Raw genomic sequence first — 22,008 nt, 5'->3', positions numbered from 1 at the left:
CCAGGGACTTTCAGCATCTCAGTCCTTCCTTCTCTTTTTCTCCACCAACATTGAAGCATGTGATCACCTTTTCTGTTCAGGACTCAAGCCATGCGGTCCTGTCCACCAATAAACCATCTTTCCAAGCAGCCTCCATGTCTCCAGTGTCTTTTTCCCCACTTGGAGCCGAACTCAGAAGGACATTTCTTTCAACAGAACAAACTAGAATTGGTTGTTTGCACATATGCTTTATCTCTCCTAGCAATTTTGAAAATGAGTGGCTTTTGCAAACTCAATTTAATCCTGCAGTTTACAGAACAACACAGACCAACCAATTTCCAGCTATTTTTTCCTCCCACCTATTACTTGATCTAGTGCAAAATCTGGTATGGATTTTTCTGGAATGGTTACTGTTTGGCATTTCTCTGCATTTGGTGTGACTATGGTATTGAATGAACTCCATTTTAAAAACACTTTTCTATTTCTCTATTTCTGAGCAACCAAAGCAAATGAACTCCTTTTTCTGTGCTGACTTCTGCACAATCTAAATTTCCTTTTGCTAGACTGTTCATGATTTGTTGGTTTTCCTCCACAGTTTCATTATTTCTGCAGTTCCAGGGGTGAGTAAAGGCAATGCTAGTTAATGAGACGAAATTCTTGCATCAACCAATCATTTCCTCCTAAAACTCTCCCCCTTTTTACTTGGCTGCCTGCCTGCCCAAGATTTTAGTTCTCCAAAGCTGCCTTCTCATAAACATGATTGTTTCTTCTGCAACTCTATGGGTGGATTGTGGACAAAGTGTTTACATAATAGTGGGATTTGTCCCTCTCTCCACTAAACCATATAGACACCACAAGGAGGTGGCTGGTGTACTAACAGAGAAGGCACCCCCACCGCTCCTTCAAACCCCGGGTATGGGGGGGGTTGCTTATTTTAATTTCCTTAATTTAATCTGCTTTTATATTTATAAGGGTCAAATGTCTGCATGCTTTATCTTGCTGTAAGCTGTTCAGGGTCACCTCGAACTGGCAGCAAAGGAGTTTGATAAATCAGGAGGGAAGTCCAGTTAATGGGTCAGTCAGTCATCATTAAACAAGTTTAAACATGCTTGGGATTAACACATGCCCATCATCTAACAATTTAACATCTGACTAACCCATTTGGGTTGGGGTTCATTGGCTCAGGGAGAATTGCCATCTTTGGTCTTGGATGGGGTGGCACTACCCTAAACAGACCCTGTGTGTAATCTGGAGGTTCTCCTGGACTCACAACTCCTTCTTGAAGAGAAAGTGGCGGTCGTGGCCAGGAGGGCCTTTGCACAACTGCGAGTTGTGCACCAGTTACGCCCTTTCCTGGATCAACAATCCCTACTCACAGACACTCATGCCATAGTCACTTCCCGTCTGGACTATTGCAATGCGCTCTAGACGGGGCTGCCCTTAAGGAGCACCCAGAAGCTCCAGTTGGTGCAAAATGCAGTGGCCCACATGGTGTCCACATGTATTACCTCTCATGCAGGAGCTGCATTGGTTTCCGATTTGCTTCCGGGTGCAATTCAAGGTGCTCGTTGTCACCTTTAAAGCCTTTCATGGCTTGGGACCAGGTTATCTGAGGGACCGTCTCTTGCCGGTCACATCTATCCAACCCATCAGAGCGAGAGGCAGGGAATGTTGCAGGTACCATCCCCGAGGGAGATACACCTGGCAGGACCCAGAAGAAGGGCCTTTTCCATGGTGGCTCCCTCTCTCCAGAACATAATTCCCCCAGAGATTAGAATGTCCCTCACTCTAACACTCTTTCGGAAGGCGCTGAAGATCTGGTTCTATCAGCAGGGCTGGGGAACCCAGAGCGGGATGGAGCCATTAAATGGCTCGTGTGATCTGCTGTCATTGAGGCAGGGAGTGGGGGTGATTTTATTATATTATTCTATATTAATTTATTTGATATTTTAAATTAGTTTTATTGAGTTTTAATATTCTGTAAGCCCCCTTGAATCACCATGGGCAAATAGGGGGCTATATAAATTCAATAAATAAATAAACATCAAAGGGCAGATGGACCGCTGGGTCTTTTTCCATCAGTTTTCTATGTTTCTGTATTAGAATAAGCTCTTGAGATAAAAGCCCTTTGACATTTCTTTCAAAGAAAAGAGGATCTTAACTTGCTTTCAAAGCTCTCTCTGGGCGGAATGTTTTGCAAATCAAGGTTTGGGTTGGTGATTCATCTGGACAGCAACTTTTGCCAATTAAAGTTCCCGGATTGCCTTAGGGAAGAAGGGGGCCTAAGATTCTTTTTTACCTAAGGCAGATCTTGGGCTGAATTGCATTTCTCTACTAAGTACTTGGCAATCACTGCAATACTCTCTGTGTTATGTTTTACTCTCCTTTACTAAATCTATTGCCCTTCCCTTCCCACTCCCTTGGCCACCTGCCACACTGTTAATAAGTAAAGAAAACGATTGGAAATGTCTATTCCGCTCCCAGGCTAAAAGAACACAGGGGTAGAGAAGGTACTTGATTAAATGCCATTAAAATGAGACAAAGGAATTAGCTCCACATCAACCATGTCATGCCACCATTCCACATTCTGCCACTTCCAGCCTCACACTACACTATGTGGGCACACCCGCTTAAGTACACTGACTGTTGTTTTAAGGAAAAGAAAAGTGGGGTGCTGGAAGTTAAGGAACTGGAAGACCAGGAGAGCAATGGGCGGGCAAGTGGCTGGAGTCATGGTAATCCATACTATGCTTTTGTAGTTTCCTATTAGCCTAGACCCGTTATGGCGAACCTATGGCACACATGCCACACGTGGCAAACGGAGCCATATTTTCCGGCACATGAGCTGTCAGCTCCAGCGTGCATGCGCACGCTGGCCAACTGATTTTCGGCCTTCCAGAGTTCCGGGGGAGGTCGTTTTCACCCTCTCCAGGCTTCAGGAGGCTTTCCTGAAGCCTGGGGAGTGTGAAAACGGCCTCCCCAGCGCTCCCAGAAGCCCTCTGCAAGCCGGAAATGGATTGTTTCTGAACTTCCGGTTGGTTTAGGTTTAGGTTTAGGTTTATTAGATTTATATGCTGCCCTTCTCCCAAGGATTCAGGGCGGTGTACAACATTAAAATAAACACATAATACAAAAGTTAAAAAAAATTAAATAGAATATCCCAAACCCAATTAAAATTGACAGACATTTTTTTTAAAAAATGAATTAAAATTAACAGTGATCAATAATTTATTTTGTTTTGTTCAGGCCAGGCTGGCTTGCTGGAAAAGCCAACTTTTTAGGGTGCGTTGGAAGGACCGGAGGTCGGGGATTATACGAAGCTCCGGGCACAGCTCATTCGAGAGGGCAGGCGCTCCCACAGAGAAGACTCTCCCCCTGGGGGTCACTAGCTGACACTGTCTGGCCGATGACACCCTGAGGAGGCCAACTCTGTGGGATTGCACTGGACGATGGGAAGCTACCGGTGGCAGTAGGTGGTCTCGCAGGTACCCTGGGCCTAAACCATGGAGCGCTTTAAAGGTCATAATTAGTACCTTGAATTGCACCCGGAAGACAACCGGCAACCAGTGCAGGCCGCCTAAAAGGGGTGTAACATGGGAGTACCTAGGTGCCCCCATGATAACCCGCGCAGCCGCATTCTGGACCAGTTGAAGCTTCCGGGTGCTCTTCAAGGGCAGCCCCATGTAGAGAGTGTTACAGTAGTCCAGGCGAGAAAGGATGAGGGCATGAGTGACTGTGCTCAGAGCATCCCAATCCAGGAAGGGGCGCAACTGACATACCAGGCGAACCTGGTAAAAGGCCCCCCTGGTCACAGCCATCATGTGTTCTTCTAAACTAAGCCACGTATCCAGGAGGACGCCCAGAATGCGGGCCCTCTCTGGGGGGGCTAAAATTTCTCCCACTATCATCAAAGATGGAACGATATGCACAAATTGGGATGACAGAAACCATAGCCACTCCCTCTTGGAGGGATTGAGCTTGAGCCTGTTCCTCCCCATCCAGATCCGCACGGCCTCCAGGCATCGGGACATCACGTCGAGGGCATCGTTTGGGTGGTTTGGGGTAGAGATGAAAAGTTGGGTATCATCAACATATTGATGATACCGTACCCCAAAACCACGGATGATCTCACCCAGTGGTTTCATATATGTTGAACAGGAGGGGTGAGAGAACCGACCCCTGGGGCATCCCACAAGTGACGCACCTCGGGGTCGATCCCTGCCCTCCAGTCAACACAAACTGTGACCGATCCGACAGGTAGGAGGAGAACCACCGTAAAACGGTGCCCCCCACTCCCAACCCCTCGAGTCGTCGTAGTAGAATACCATGGTCGATGGTATCAAAAGCCGCTGAGAGGTCTAATAGGATCAGGACAGAGGAGCAGCCCCTGTCCCAGGCCTGCCAGAGATCATCGACCAACGCGACCAATGCCGTCTCCATGCTGTATCCGGGCCTGAAACCCAACTGAAATGGATCCAGGTAGACAGCTTCATCCAGGGACTGGGGAAGCTGATGTGCTACCGCATTCTCAACAACCTTTGCTACAAAGCGAAGGTTGGAGACTGGGCGATAGTTGGCTAAAGAAGCTGGGTCCAGGGAAGGCTTCTTAAGGAGGGGCCTGACCACCGCCTCCTTCAATAGCAATAGCAATAGCAGTAGACTTATATACCGCTTCATAGGCCTTTCAGGCCTCTCTAAGCGGTTTACAGAGAGTCAGCATATTGCCCCCAACAATCTGGGTCCTCATTTTACCCACCTCGGAAGGATGGAAGGCTGAGTCAACCCTGAGCCTGTGAGATTTGAACCGCTGACCTGCTGATCTAGCAGTAGCCTGCAGTGCTGCATTTAACCACTGCGCCACCTTGGCTCTTCAAGGCGGTGGGAAAGAACCCCTCTCTCAACGAAGAGTTGGTAATCGCCTGGAGCCAGCCTCGTGTCACCTCCCGGGAAGCCGAGACTAACCAAGAGGGACACGGGTCCAACACACAAGTGGCAGCACTGAGTCTCCACATAATCCTGTCCATGCCCTCGGGGGTTACAGGATCAAACTCATCCCAGATGGTCTCCACAAGATTCATCCCGGTCAACTCGCCTGAATCTACCCAGTCAGAGTCCAAGCCTGTCCGGATCTGAGCAATTTTATCCTGCACATACTGAACAAATTCTTTAGCCCTACCCTGCAAGGGGTCTTTCCCAGCTCCTTGGTTAAGTAAGGAGCAGGTCACCCTAAATAGGGCGGCTGGGCAGTTATCTGCTAATGTACTAAGAGAGGAAAAATGTTACCATTTTGCCACTTTTATCGCCGCTAATAGGATTTAATATGAATACTTACTAGTGTTCGATCAGATTCAGACCGGCTGGCCCTCCAACCACTCTCTAAGTGTCTTTTCCGGCGTTTCATCTCCCGGAGCTCCTCTGTAAACCAGGGAGCTACCCGGGATCGACACCGGGTCAGAGGCCGCAAAGGAACAACACGATCCAAAGCCCCAGTGGCCGCCCTATCCCAGGCTTCCACTAGGGCTTCGGTCGAGTTGTGAGCAAGGGATTCAGAAAAAGTCCCAAGCTCCATCAGGAACCTTTCAGGGTCCATCAGGTGCCTGGGGCGGAACCATCTAGTTGGTTCCGCCTCCCTGCGGTGAGGGGTAGCAGTATGGAAGTCAAGCCTGATGAGGAAATGATCCGACCATGACAAGGGTTGGATAGAAATATCCCCTAAATGTAGATCATTCATCCACTGCCCAGAGACAAAAATCAGGTTGAGCGTGTGTCCCCCATTATGGGTGGGGTCTTCAATTAACTGAGTTAGGTCCATAGCCATCATGGAAGCCATGAACTCCCGAGCTGACTCAGATGTCTCGCCAATGGAAGGCAGATTGAAATCCCCCAGGATCATAAGCCTGGGGAAATCAACTACCAATCCAGCTAACACATCCAGCAGCTCCGGTTGGCTCATTGGACCTGTTTTTTGTCCTCCCCAGGCTTCAGGAAAGCCTCCTGAACTTCCTGTTGGCCCATTGGCCCGTTTTTCACCCTCTGCAGACTCCGGAGGCTTTCCTGATGCCTGGGGAGGGTGAAAACAGCCTCCCCTGGCACCCCGGAGGCCCTCTGCAAGCCAGAAATGGATTGTTTCCAAACTTCCGGTTAGCTCATTGGACCCATTTTTTGTCCTCTCCAGGCTTCAGGAAAGCCCCCCGAACTTCCTGTTGGCCTGTTTGTTAGATCGGGTAAAGGAGGCACCAAAGGCTTCAGTAAACATCATCTCTTTATTGCAAGTCAAGTAAACATCCGACTGAAGAATGGTCGGGCAGCATCCCCTTTTAAAGGGATCTGTCAGACCTCTTAACCAATGAGATTCAACCTCTGTTCCCGCCAGAACAGAGGACCTTGGTGGAAACCTCTTTCAGTCTGTCAGTGGAGGGGGGGAATATGTAACACCCCTCCCCTCTAGGATGGAACAATCTAACTAGTGACGTAATCACGCAGGTAGGCGGGCTTTTGCGTAGCTCTGCCTGACCTTCGCAAATCAGTCTTGGTGTTTCCTTCACACAAGTCGGACGGACCTGTTGCTCCTGCAGACCCACCTGGTGGAACCTCCTGGAACTTTTCACAGGTCGGGACTGGAGCTTCTAGCATTGACTTGCTCGGAGCTCGCTGTGGGCCTGCATCGAAGTCAGATAAGTCATCCGATATTCTCGGGCTTTCCTTGGGTTTGGAGGAACTGTTATTTTTTGTGTAGCTTCTTTCGGTTTGTGCAGAAGTTATATTTGGTTGTCTACGCGCAGAGTTAGACACACGGCTACGGGGTTGGTCTATATGCCTTCTCCAATTTCTACCATCTAGATCATATCTCCACTGCTCCAAGAGGAATATGAGTTCAAGTGTGTGACCCGCTGAGTGAGTCGGGCCCCGAATTACTTGGGTCAAGTCCATGGCTGTCATGGAAGTCATGAACTCCTGCGCCCCGTCAGAGTGATCACCGAGCGAAGGCAGGTTGAAATCCCCCAGTACCATAAGCCTGGGGAACTCAACCGCCAGCTCGGCTACGGACTCAAGGAGCAAGGGGAGGGCTGTTGCAATGCTGTTGGGAGGAAGGTACGTTAGCAACAAGCCCACTTGACCCCCAAGGTCCAACTTCACCAGCAAGGACTCACACCCGACAAGCTCCGGAGCAGGGATCCTACGAGGTGCTAAAGACCCTCGATGATAGCCACTCCCCCACCCCTTTTCTGGGGTCGCGGCTGATGAAGCACCTGAAAACCCTCTGGGCACATTTCAGTGAGGGGGACTCCTCCCTCCGGGCCCAGCCAGGTTTCAGTAATACATGCCAGGTCTGCCCCCTCGTCTAATATTAGGTCCTGGACGAGGGGAGCCTTGTGCACCACAGACCTGGCATTTAGCAACAGCAGCCTGAGACCAGGGCCCTGACAACTCTGACAACTCTCACCATCTGGCCTTGGAGTAGAACTAATAGGGCCGGAAGGGGGGGATCGCTGTGACGTAGCGGACCCTCCTTCCCCCGTAATGGCTAGTCCTGAAGTTCCCGCCATACCTGCCCCTCCCCATCATGACCGTAATGTTCCGGCCCACTCCCGTGTCCGTAGTCCCCATTCCCACCCCCATAGCTACCCCATTCTTCGGCAGGCCATTTAACTCAAGCATTCTAAGGCTGGGATTTAGGCCTGGGCCCCCTAATACTTCTGCAAGTCTATGTGTATTCTGGACCATGGTGCTTGTGGGCGCTCTCATTCCTTGGTGGGCACTTCCGGGGGAGCCGGTCTGGACTCCTGACAGGGCGTGCATGTAGCCACCCATTCTTGTATGTCCCTGTCCATGTTAGGCCACCAAATATAGCTCCTTGCTAGAGACTTCATTCTAACAATCCCAGGATGCCCTTCATGCAGTGCTTCAAGGACTGCTGTGCGCAATTGTTTGGGAATGACTACCCTGTCCCTCCATGACAAACAACTGTTAAAAACTGACAATTCATCCTGCTTGGAAAAGTACATTTTGAATTCAGCCCCAATAGGCCCCTTGGGCCACCCCCTCCACACCCAGTTCAAAATTTGCTTTATTATGGGGTCCTTTGCAGAGTGGCGTGCAACGTCACTGGATGAGACGGGTCTGGTTTCCAGGCAGTCAATGAGGAGGACCAACATCTCGGGGGTGAGGTCAGCGAGAACTTCAGGCAATGGGCAGCAGCTCAAAGCATCCGTGTGCCCTAACGTGGTGCCCGGTCAGTGGATGAGGCGATAGGAATAGGCTGCTAGAAATATTGTCCATCTGGTCATCCGGGGAGATAGTGATACCGGGATGGGGCGATCCCCAGCCAGCAATCCTAACAAAGACTTGTGGTCTGTGACCAGTTCGAAATCCCGGCCATAGAGATACTCGTGGAATCTCTTTACTCTGGCTACTGCAACCAAAGCCTCACGGTCCAGTTGGCTGTAGTTCCGCTCTGCAGCGGATAACGTCCTGGAGTAATATGCAATGGGGGCTTCAGCATCATTGGGCATGCAATGGCTAAGGACTGTGCCGACACCAAAGGGGGAAGTGTCACAGGTCAACACCAAAGGCAGGGTCTGGCTGTATTGTACTAGGAACGAGTCTGCTGATAAGAGTGTTTTTACAGCGGCGAATGCGGTGGCCTCCGTTTTGCCCCAGGACCATTTCGCGTTCTTGGCTAGGAAACGATGTAGTAGTTCAACAACTGTTGTTTTCTGTTTGAGAAAGATGCTGTAGAAATTAAGGAGTCCGAGGAACGCCTGTAGTTCATTCTGATTGTGAAGTGTGGGGGCTTCCTTAATGGCTTTAATTTTTTGTGATGTCAGGTGGATCCCAGACCCATCGATCATGTACCCTAGAAATTTGACTTTTGGTACATTGATTTTACATTTTTCTTTTTTGATGAGGAGGCCCTTGTCTCTGATTCTAGCCAAAACTGTTCGTACACGTTTTAAAAGTTGCGCTTCATTTGCGGCTGATACCAAGATGTCGTCGAAATAGGGGACAACTCCTGGAATCTCCAGCAAAAGTCATTCCATGATGCTTTGGAACAGTCCGGGGGCGATACTAAAACCTAATTGCAGGCGGTTGCATTTGAATGCACCCCTGTGCATCACAATGGTTTGGGCCTCCGCGGTAACGCCATCTACTGGCAATTGTTGGTATGCCTGTGCCATATCTAATTTTGCAAAGATTTTTCCTGGGCTGAGCGAATGCAATAGGTGTTGTACAACAGGTACAGGGTAAGCGCTTTGTTGTAGCACTTTATTAATTGTACATTTATAGTCTGTGCAGATGCGTACAGACCCGCCACGCTTGACAGGTGTCACAATTGGCACTTTATTCTAATTGGGGCTATTGTGGGGTCTAAGCTAAAGGAATTGGGGGTTCCTTTGTACTCATCCAGACCAGTGCCGAAGACGTCCTCGAACTCCTTAAAAATGGCTTCAGCGGAATCCTCCTTCAGGGAGTTGACTCCGGTCACTTCCATTCCCAGAGCTTGGAATCAATCAAGCCCCAGCAGGCTCTGAAGGTCATCTCTGACCACCATCACGGGGAGTTTTTTGTAGAATTGCTTGTGGCTTACCCGGAAGGTGCCTTGGCCCACGATGGGGACCTGGTTCCCCTGGTAGTCATGTAGGTGGATGTCAGGGCTTCTTGAGGTGTCTCTTTTGTAGCTTGAGGATCGTTTGCTTCAGGACTGTCCATGGAATTATGGTCAGTGACAACCCAGTGTCGATCTCCATTTTGCATGGAGAGTCCTCGATGAGGACAGTGACTTTCAGTTTTTTGGGGCAAATGGTACGGATTTGTCTAACTGGAACATTGACATTCAGCTTTTTTATACGCCCAGGGCGGCTTCATATGGCAGATGTAAGGTTGTCGATTCTATCGTCTTCCTCTGAACTCCGTGGGTACTTCTGCCACCCCCTGATTTGGGTCGCTGTTTGCAGTTTTGGGTTGTTCTGCGGTTGCAGGAAAATCGCTGTGGCACACCTTGGCGATGTGCCCTTTCCGCTCGCATCGCTGGCAAATGGCTTCGCAGAAACAGCAGGATGATTGGACATGATCTCCTCCACAGCTGGCGGAGGGCAGAATTTGTGAGTTGAATTTCCGCGCCAGCTTTGTTCGGCGACTGCGCATGCTGTAGTTGTCTTCCTCCTCGCTCTCAGAGCTCTCGGGCTCTGTGGTCTCATGGTGGATGCAGGTACTTTTCTGCATGTCCGGAGGTGCACTGTGGCACTGGAGGGTCTTCATTGATTGGGCTGCTGATTCAGATACTCTAGCTTTGTCTAGTGCGATCTGCAGAGAGAGGTTGGATCTAGCCAGAAGTCTTCTCTGCAGATTGAGATCTCGCACCTCACAAATTATGTGATCCAGAATCAGGTGGTCCAGTTCACGGAACTCACAGTAGGCTGCTGCTTTTCGGAGCGCCGCCACGTATTCGTTGATCGATTCGCCCTCCTTCTGGTTCCGGATATTGAACTGATACCGGTGAACATATTTGGATGGCTTTGGCACATAGTGGGTCTTCAGCATTTGTTGTAGTGCAGACCAGGATACTGCTTGTAGAGGGGTCGGTTCTGAGAGGTTTTTTGCCATCTCGAATACTTCCCTGCCATAGTACCCTAGGAACAAATTATTTTTCTGGGCTTCTGGAATGCCCGTGAGATTGTTTGCTTCCAGGAAACACTCGAATTGTAGCATGTATGATTCCCAGTGTTCAGCAGCTGGATTGTACAGAGTTGGTGGGGCGTGCATAGCCATTCTGGTTCTCTCTGGTTGTTCAGCGATGGTTAGCTTGATGCCTCACGGGATGCTCTGGGCTGGATGTACTTGCAAGGCTTCGCTCCCTTTGTTTGCCCAGTTGCCTTCCAATCCCCCCTTCTTCGCCAGTGTTAGATCAGGTAAAGGAGGCACAAAAGGCTTCAGTAAACAACAGCTCTTTATTGCAAGTCAAGTAAACATTCTGTTGAGGAATGGTCGGGCAGCATCCCCTTTTAAAGGGATCTGTCAGACCTCTTGACCAATGAGATTCAACCTCTGTTCCCACCGGAACAGAGGACCTCGGTGGAAACCTCTTTCAGTCTCTCAGCAGGGGGGAATATTTAACACTGTTGGCCCATTTTTCACCCTCTGCAGGCTCCGGAGACTTTCTTGAAGCCTGGGGAGGCCCTCTGCAAGCCTCCCCCGGCACCCTGGAGGCCCTCTGCAAGCCGGAAATGGATTGTTTCCAAACTTCCGGTTGGCTCATTGGACCCATTTGTCACCCTCCCCAGGCTTCAGGAAAGCCTCCAGAGCCTGGGGAGGGTGAAAACTTCTCCATGGTGCAGGGGGGTGTCACACACACATGCATGGGATGGGGGTCATGTGCACAAGTACAGGTGGGCGGGCCGCATTGAATTGTGGTTGTGGGCATGCACGCACGTGCACATGATAGCGCATGGGCACACCTCTGCCAATGTTGGCACACCTTTACAAAAAGGTTAGCCATCACTGGCCTAGACAATTATGGTTGATTGGATTGAACCACAGTTGAACACAATCTGAAAATCATAATTTGGTCACTAGAAAAAAGTATTTTAATATATATCATCTAAATTTACTCTGTTCTACCACTGCATAGACAAATCCTTAAGAATTAGACCCTGGGGACTTGATTTATTAGACTCAAACAGCTGTGTTCTCATATTCATGACTAATAAAAGTATGAATATTCAATACTAAAATGAAAATGACTATTGGCAATAATTTGTATGACTCAAGATAAAGGTGTCATTTTAAATTTGTAATCTATGCTAGTGATTAGATTTCAGAGTAATTCCAAAACTGTCATATTTGCATTAATTGAAGATGTTTTATTTTTACATGTCCTAAAAATAATCTGTTTTGAGGAGGAGTCACAGACATATCACATTGTAACAATTTGGGCACGTACACAGTATGAACTGATGTTAATTCTCCCTTTCCCATCACTTTAATCTAGAATGGCCCTGTATTATTTTATTGTAAATTGCTAACCGAAAAGGTGATTCTAGATCTGGGAAATAAAAGTTTGGCTTCAATTCAGGGAATTACAGTTAAATGCATCTCTTTTTTTTATATACTGTGTGTGATGCACCAACCAGCATACCCAATTGGCTAGGATCAGGCCAGAGGACTCCAATTGTTCAGAAACAAGTGAATTGGATTGGACTGAAAAAGCCTGCATTGGTGCTGGATATTCAGTAGAATCCATTAAGATTTAAGGGAGATGCAGTTAGCAGAACAAGTTGATCTGTTGCCGTGTGGGCTTAAGATATTTGGCTGCCTGATCCAAAGTCCAAATGGTATTTGTAATAGTTCAAAATATAATTTGTGTAATGCTGAAGTCAGCTCATACGAGTTGAATATTTCCTATTTCTTTGCCTCAGGTTTGCATTAATAACACCATTTCAAGGGAATGAACCCACTGACTCATTCTGCATCAAAGATTCATTCTTGTGTGCAGGAATTGGCAACAAATGGCTTTCTAGATGTTAGTGAATTGACAATCCAAGTGGCATGGCAATGGAGACAGATGCTGGCAGTCCTGTTGAGAAACATCTGCTTCCCTACCTCTTTGGAAATGTCCAATTCTCCAGAAAAGATATAAATACCTATATGGATAAGGAGAGATTCTCCTGAGTTGATGCTATATTATAGGCAGAAGAATCCTCTGCGACAGAACTTTATTCCCTTTGGGAACTCCCCCTTTCCTGGGGATGGCCTTCTTGCCTATCAAGACGCTTCCTTAATGACGGATCTTGGAATCCCGAGAGGTGGCATGTGAAGAAGAGACTTCTTAGGGGTTTTTTACAGGGTTTTTTAAATCAAATTTTAAGGGGAGGGCGGGGGTGGTGGTGGATACAGATTGCTCAGACAGGCTTAGGGGGGAGTCTGCCAGGGCACAGGTCAGAGCTAACTAATGGGCACGGGTCAGGAGTGCTGGGAAGGGTTGGGATTCTGGGGGAGACATTAAGCCATTCCATTGGGGGGGTTCACCATCTCTAATGTTTGTGGGAGAGGCAGATATGGTGGGGGCCGAGGGCCAAATTATGTTCGGGGACACGGGTTTGCTGTTTAAGAGCGATCACGTGTTCCGACCCTCATGACCCTTCTCACACCCCTGGGTGCTCGGGATTACAGGACTCTGGTCTCCGGCTGGTGTCGCTTAATGCCAGGTCTGTGGTACATAAGGCTCCCCTCATTTACGACCTCATACAAGAGGGTAGAGTGGACCTGGCGTGCATTACGGAGACCTGCTTGGGCCATGAGGGGGTGTTCTCCTTAGTGAATTACGCCCACCAGGCTTCTGGGCGTTGCACCAGCCAAGAGCCCAGGGCAGGAATGGGAGGGTGGCAGTGGTTATTAGGGAAAGTCCCAGACCTCAGGAGGTCACTGTGCCTCAGATAGGCAGGTGTGAGTCCCTTTTTGTGAAATGGGGCCTTTGAATTCAGGTGGGCCTTTTTGTGACATACCTGTCTCCCTGCTACGTTTAATTGGTCCTGCCAGAGCTGCTGAATGTGTTAGGTGGATTGGCAGTTGATTTCCCCAGGCTTATGATCCTGGGGGATTTCAATCTGCCTTCCATTGGCGAGACATCTGAGTAAGCTCGGGAGTTCATGGTTTCCATGATGGCTAGGGACCTAACTCAGTTAATTCAAGACCCCACCCATAATGGGGGACACACGCTCAACCTGATTTTTGTCTCTGGGCAGTGGATGAATGATCTACATTTAGGGGATATTTCTATCCAATCCTTGTCATGGTCGGATCATTTCCTCATCAGGCTTGACTTCCATACTGCTACCCCTCACCGCAGGGAGGCGGAACCGACTAGATGGTTCCGCCCCAGGCACCTGATTGACCCTGAAAGGTTCCTGATGGAGTTTGGGACTTTTCCTGAATCCCTTGATCACAACTTGACTGAAGCCCTAGTGGAAGCCTGGGATAGGGCAGCCACTGGGGCTTTGGATCGTGTTGTGCCTTTGCGGCCTCTGACCCGGTGTCAATCATGGGTAGCTCCCTGGTTTACTGAGGAACTCCGGGAGATGAAACGCCAGAAAAGATGCCTAGAGAGTGGTTGGAGGGCCAGCCGGTCCAAATCTGATCGAACACTAGTAAGAATTTGTATTAAATCCTATTTAGTGGCGATAAAAGCGGCAAAACTGCAACATTTTTCCTCTCTTATTACATTAGCAGATAACTGCCCAGCCGCCCTATTTAGGGTGACCTGCTCCTTACTTAACCAAGGAGCTGGGAAAGACCCCTTGCAGGGTAGGGCTAAAGAATTTGTTCAGTATGTGCAGGATAAAATTGCTCAGATCTGGACAGGCTTGGACTCTTACTGGGTAGATTCGGGCGAGTTGACTGGGATGAATCTTGTGGAGACCATCTGGGATGAGTTTGATCCTGTAACCCCCGAGGGCATGGACAGGATTATGTGGAGACTCAGTGCTGCAACTTGTGTGTTGGACCCGTGTCCCTCTTGGTTAGTCTCGGCTTCCCAGGAGGTGACACGAGGCTGGCTCCAGGCGATTACCAACTCTTCGTTGAGAGAGGGGTTCTTTCCCACCGCCTTGAAGGAGGCGGTGGTCAGGCCCCTCCTTAAGAAGCCTTCCCTGGACCCAGCTTCTTTAGCCAACTATCGCCCGGTCTCCAACCTTCGCTTTGTAGCAAAGGTTGTTGAGAATGCGGTAGCACGTCAGCTTCCCCAGTCCCTGGATGAAGCTGTCTACCTGTATCCGTTTCAGTTGGGTTTCAGGCCCGGATACAGCACGGAGATGGCACTGGTCGCGTTGGTCGATGATCTCTGGCAGGCCCGGGACAGGGGCTGCTCCTCTGCCCTGGTCCTATTAGACCTCTCAGCGGCTTTTGATACCATCGACCATGGTATTCTACTGCAACGACTCGGGAGGTTGGGAGTGGGGGGCACCGTTTTATGGTGGTTCTCCTCCTACCTGTCGGATCGGTCACAGTTTGTGTTGACTGGAGGGCAGGGATCAAACCCGAGGTGCGTCACTTGTGGGGTGCCCCAGGGGTTGGTTCTCTCACCCTTCCTGTTCAACATATATATGAAACCACTGGGTGAGATCATCCGTGGTTTTGGGGTACGGTATCATCAATATGCTGATGATACCCAACTTTTCATCTCTACCCCAAACCACCCAAACGATGCCCGTGACGTGATGTCCCGATGCCTGGAGGCTGTGTGGATCTGGATGGGGAGGAACAGGCTCAAGCTCAATCCCTCCAAGATGAGTGGCTGTGGTTTCCGTCATCCCGATTTGTGCATCTTGTTCCATCTTTGATGATAGTGGGAGAAATTTTAGCCCCCTCAGACAGGGCCCGCAATCTGGGCATCCTCCTGGATACGTGACTTAGTTTAGAAGAACACCTGATGGCCGTGACCAGGGGGGCCTTTTACCAGGTTCGCCTGGTACGTCAGTTGCGCCCCTTCCTGGATTGGATGCTCTCGTCCTTTCTCACCTGGACTACTGTAACGCTCTCTATATGGGGCTGCCCTTGAAGAGCACCCGGAGGGTTCAACTGGTCCAGAATGCGGCTGTGCAGGTTATCATGGGGGCACCTAGGTGCTCCCATGTTACACCCCTTTTAGGTGGCCTACACTGGTTGCCGGTTTTCTTCTGGGTGCAATTCAAGGAACTAATTATGACCTTTAAAGCACTCCATGGTTTAGGCCCAGGGTACCTGAGAGACCACCTACTGCCACCGGTAGCCTCCCATCGTCCAGTGTGATCCCACAGAGTTGGCCTCCTCAGGGTGCCATCGGCCAGACAGTGTCGGCTAGCGACCCCCAGGGGGAGAGCCTTCTCTGTGGGAGTGCCTTCCCTCTGGAATGAGCTGCCCCCAGGGCTTCGTATAATCCCTGACCTCCAAAAAATAAATAAACATCCTTCCTGAAGTACCCACAGTGATATATAAGAAGCATGCTAAGGACTCAAGCTGTATTGCTACAATTCTTCCAAGAAACATTAATCTACCTATAGGTCAGCCTGACCTATTTGTAGATTCTAGCACATCTGGAAGACACTAGGCTATGGAAGGCTCACCTTATGCCCCTCATCTGGCATCAAAATGACTTTCTTGTTTTTCCTACCTTAAATTGAAGCTGCTTTCTATTTTATTACTATTAATAAGCTGTTTATTTTACCTTCTATATTTGATGATTGGTTTTATCTTGGATATATCTATTTCATCTTTTAAAAGACAGTCTTTCAAACATTTGGAGGTAGTTATTATGTCCCCTTTAGTTTAGTGCCTACATGGAGCAGTATATGCAGAAGAAGAAAAGAGGGCAGAGATGGAGAGCAAATGTTTAATGCAGGAAGGCATGAGCAATGCAAAATCGATCCCAAAGAAAAATCTGCAGATTTAAAAAAGCATACTATTCCCACCTGTACCTCATCATCATTCTACACTGGTTTGCTGCACTACTAAGTGCTAATTTCAGTGTCTATGCAGCAGCTTTTTGTTAAAAGATAAGCAGAAATGCAAATGCTAAGCCCAAGGCAAGGAGAACGCAGCCCACTTATGGAATGTAGCTCCTGAATGTCAAGAACAACTTAAGGGTTTGTCTTTGTCACACTCCACTTCGTCTCACTCCAAGTCTGTCCTATATTCCCTGGTGGCCGCTCATCCTACTACTAGCCCAGTCTGACTCGGATTGGCTTCTGAACTGAGATAAGGGCAGTCAAGTGAATGGTAGAGAACATGGGGGTGGGGGGAGATTTTTCCCAGGTGAATCCTGACTGCTTGTGGGATTGAGTTAATAAATAAGTCTATTTTCTTTCTCTCTCCAGATTTCATAGGACATGGCTTTCCTGAAAACTGGCCCAGAGGACTGGAGAACTGGAGAGATTGACGCCATAAAACCAGATACGTAGTAGTTGTTGGATTTTTGGGTGAGTTGCCTTCTTAATAAATTAGAAGACATAAAAAGGCCATGCTTGAATCCAGGATAAAAACCTGAAGATGCTTCCCTAGCTGGCCTATTCTTAGCATCTCTTCTAGACAGGATGCCTTTTCTGCAGAGACTGGACCCAAGGGAAAGAATACCTGTTCCAGCAAGCGCAGCTGGAGATGCACAAGAAAAGTGGGGCCACATGTCCAGGCCTGCCATCACCATAGGCAATATTCCTAAGCAAAAACAGTGCTGGGATATGGCAGAGTCTCTTCAGCACTGGAGACAAAAGGATGGCCCTAGTGAAAAAGTCATTCTGATGAAAAGGGGCTACTCCACTTTCCTTTATGTGCTGCACGAAGAATTTATAAAGTGATCCCTTATTTCAATACTGTACTTGCAGGAAGGTAGAGATGACATTGCGATGATACGACGTGCGATCTTGGAACTCAAAGATCGCCATCAGTATCTCTGCCGCTGGATGGTCCCTTTGGACCTAAACCATCCGTAGAGATGGTGATAGAGAAGGGCATATCCTGCTGATCCCAGGGACATTGCAAAGTCCCTGGTACATCCAGGAGAAGCTCTTTTTTCCAGCCACAGAGAAGCAGCACTGAAGCTGCTGAAAGTTGGGACAGCTCCAGAATGGAAGAAAAGTGGGAGAGAAAGTGTGTCAAATCGGTGAGATAAATTTTATTATTAGAGAAGAGAACACCCAAAAAGATCAAAAGTAAAGTTAAAATCGAAGACAGAAGAAGTTAAATGGCGAGATTAAGCCTGAGTCAAACTTAGTGTGCTGTTCTGACCCCCCTCCTCCGTCCAGGAACGAAAGCCAAAACAAACGTAAAAGAGAATGTTTTTTAATCAGTCCAGTCTCTCATTGGCTGCAAGCCCAAAATAAACAACGAAATAAGCACTCTGGCAGCAAGTCCAGAAACCTAGGCCAATGCAAACAAGCTCTCACAGCAAACCAATTCTCCAAGTTGGTTTCTCTTAATCATGAACGTTGACTTCTGCAAAAGGGTGTGGCACAAGCAGTCTCTTTTATAATCAGGAGAGGCTCTTAATAAGCATCAGCTGAGCGTAATCATCTTGTATAATACTCAGTTGTTCTTGCCGCCAAGTAGCCCTTCGACGGCGTGCATCCCGAAACAACTCACAAGTGTTTTCCGGATCACTCCCTCTGATCCAAGGCTCCGGTGCCACCTGGTGGCCAACCAGTCTCTCCTCGCCCTGCTCGGAGTCGGCACCCTGTCCAGGGTCCTCCACCTTCTCCAGGGCCAACTCATAAGACCCCTCACCATCGGAGTCTGGCGGCAGCTCCAACAGCTCCTGCTGGGCAACAACAATGTGCTTTCTTTCTTTCTTTCTTTTTTATGGATGGAACTTTTACAAATGCTTTTTACTTTTTAAACTGGACCGGTTTTTATTTTCTTCTTCTATTTTTCTTTTTTTAATATTTATTGATTAAGACTTTCTCTCTTTTTCTCTTTTCAATGCTCTATTGAATTTTTTTCCCCTAAGAACTTTTTTCCTTAAGTTTGGAATATAAAGAGGGGAGTAAAAGCAGAAGAAAAGAAGTAACACTGCCAGTTAGAGACTTGGAAACATTATTTTTCCTGTTTTCTTTGAATATTTGATCTACATTTCAAGGTTTCTGAGCTTGTTTATTGAAAATGATAGCGGGAAGAGCAAGAACTGTTTATACAGGTGCTCCTCTGGGGTACTATCAGTAGCTGCAATGGAGTGAAAAGAAAGCCTTAACTTGAAAGAATACAGTGAACTTGTTTGGAATTTAATAAAAAAAGCTTTGAATTATATAGTGGCAGTGTTTACTATCTGGAGGAATGGCACAACATGAAAAAGAAAAAGAAGTAACATTACAAATGATTATGCAATAAATTCAAAAAATACAAGTAAGAACAGAGAGCATTGAAAAGAGAATGGAAAATATTGAACAAAGAACAGAAAAAATAGATGAAAAAAAATGAGAATATTTACCAAATGATGATGAAATTTGAGGATAGAGTTCTAAAAATTGAAGAAAAAGATGAACAAAGAGACAATAAAATTGGTGATATTGACAGCAGATTGAGCGTGGTTGGAAAAGACAGGAGTGGAATACTGAAATGGGAGATTGACTGATTGGAACTTTACCTCAGACTCCAAAACATAGAAGAATAAAAAGGAGAAAATTTGGCAGAAGTAATGAGAGAAATTTTGGAAGAAGCATCAGTGATAACCAAAGGAAAGTTGATGGAAGGAACAGATGAAGGGTTTCAAATCTTTATAAGATATGCAATGAAAAACAAATTGCCAAGAGAAGTCCATATAAGATCTACCAAGAAAGCAATTAGAACACAAATACTACAAATGGCAAGAGATATAAGATTGCACTACTATTGGAAGGATACAGAATGATGTAATGAAATGCTATAATAAAACTAATTTATATTTAGTTAAATTTAGAATATTACGCATAAAATGAAGTAATAATAGTTATAGTCAAATAAATGATTAACAATGATAATAATGCATATATACTGTATACTACATTGATAATATGAAATTTTATATAAGTTGTAAAGTGGGAACTATGGAGAGGATGCTCAAAAGTTTTGTAACCAAAGAAACAATTTTATATAGAATATAATATAAAGATGTAATATTATTGGATGGTTTTAGGATGATGAAATGAAATGCCAGGAGGAAGTTATTCATAAAATAATGGAATGTGCTGAAATGAGTAAATTGACATTTGAAATTAGAGAACAAGAAGATAAACAATTTTATAAGACATGGGATTTATTTTATCAATGGTTAGATAAAAAACATGGAAATGAAAGATACTAGAGAATGTTATCAATACAAGAATAATAGAATGATACTGAATATAACATAAAGATTTATTATTATTATTATTATTATTATTATTATTATTATTATTATTATTATTATACAATTGTATCACAGCGGCCAGTTGTTTCGCCGGATTTGGCATTGGTTACTAGTCGGGCCCCACCCAGGGGCCTAGGACGTCGTAACGTATTTTCGTAATATGCGTGCAGATCCAAGCAGTGCGGCTTTTTGCATTTGACTGATGGTGATTTTGTCAATTTTTAACTGTTTTAAATGTAATTCCAGTGCTTTTGGAATAGCACCCAGTGTGCCAATTACCACTGGAATTACCACTGCTGGTTTGTGCCATAGTCGTTGAATTTCGATTTTTAAGTCCTGGTATCTTGCGATTTTTTCATGTTCCTTCTCGGCGACCCTGCTATCACCTGGTATTGCGATGTCTATGATTGTGACCTTATTTTTCTCAACCAGTGTGATGTCTGGTGTATTATGCGCCAGTATTTTGTCGGTTTGTATACGGAAATCCCACAAGATCTTGACCATCTGATTTTCGGTGACTTTTTCAGGCTGATGTTCCCACCAGTTTGTTGCTGTTTTAATATTATAATTTTTGCACAAATTCCAATGGATCATTTGTGCTACTGAATTGTGCCGCAATTTATAATCAGTCTGCGTGATTTTTTTACAGCAGCTGAGTATGTGATCAACAGTTTCATCAGCTTCTTTGCAAAGTCTGCATTTGGCATCATCAGAGGATTTTTCGATTTTGGCCTTAATGGCATTTGTGCGGATAGCTTGTTCTTGCGCAGCCAGGATTAGTGACTCTGTTTCTTTCTTTAATGTACCTGTTTTTAACCATAACCAAGTTTGTTCACTGTCCACTTTATCTTTTATTTTTTCCAGAAATTGACCATGCAGTGCTTTGTTCTGCCAACTCTCCATTCTTGATTTTATCACATCTTTTCTGTATTCTTGTTTTGTCTGTTGGGCCTTCAGTAGATTTTTGTTCTTTACTTCGATTAATAGATGTTCTTGAGTGTCTTTTAAATAATCAGCCAGTGCATGTTTTTCTTCTTCAACTGTTTGCTTCACTTGTAATAATCCTCTGCCACCTGATTTTCGGGGCAGATATAGTCTATCAGTATCACCACGTGGATGTAAACTGTAGTGCATTGTCATTAGTTTCCTGGTTTTTCGGTCCAAAAGGTCCAAATCAGCTTGTGTCCAGTTAACTATACCAGCTGTGTATCTTATAACTGGTATTGCCCAGGTATTTATGGCCTTGATTGTATTTCCACCATTCAATTTAGATTTCAAAATTTTCCTAACTCTGTTGGTGTACTCTCGCCTGACAATAGTTTTTACTTCTCCATGCTTGATGTTATCCAACTGCAGAATGCCTAAGTATTTGTAGGCTTCATTTTCTTTGCATTTAATTAGTTGGCCATTGGGCATTTCAATTCCCTCACATGCAGTGATTTTGCCCCTTTTTATGGATACAGTGGCGCATTTTTCCATGCCAAACTGCATTGAAATATCGGTGCTGAATACTCGGACTGTATTTGTCAATGATTGGATTTCTATTTCTGACTTTCCATAGAGTTTCAAATCATCCATATATAGTAAATGCGAAATTTTTTCAGCTTTTTTGGCTGTTTGGTAGCCTAATTTCATTTTTTTTAAGATTACTGATAGTGGGGTCATTGCGATGATGAAGAGAAGAGGTGAAAGTGAATCACCCTGGAAAATTCCTCGCTTGATATTAACCATTCCGTAGCTCTCATTCCCTATTGCCAACTCAGTTCTCCATTGTTTCATTGCCTTTTCAGTAAAGGATGTAATATTTTTGCTAATGCCAGTTGTTTCTAAGCATTTTATGATCCAACTATGTGGCAGTGAGTCAAATGCCTTTTTGTAATCAATCCAGACCATATTCAAGTTCGTTTTTCTGTTCTTACAATTTTCTAATATCATTTTATCAATTAGAAGCTGATCTTTTGTGCCCCTGCTCCTTCTTTTGTTGCCTTTTTGCTCTACTGGCAAGATGTTGTTTGTTGTTGTTGTTGTTGTTGTTGTTGTTGTTATTATTATTATTATTATTATTATTATTATTATTATACAATTGTATCACAGCGGCCAGTTGTTTCGCCGGATTTGGCATTGGTTACTAGTCGGGCCCCACCCAGGGGCCTAGGACGTCGTAACGTATTTTCGTAATATGC

The sequence above is a fragment of the Thamnophis elegans genome, chromosome 1 (genome assembly GCF_009769535.1).
Source record: "Thamnophis elegans isolate rThaEle1 chromosome 1, rThaEle1.pri, whole genome shotgun sequence".
Lineage (NCBI taxonomy): Eukaryota > Metazoa > Chordata > Lepidosauria > Squamata > Colubridae > Thamnophis > Thamnophis elegans.
Note: the sequence above shows the minus strand (reverse complement) of the source record.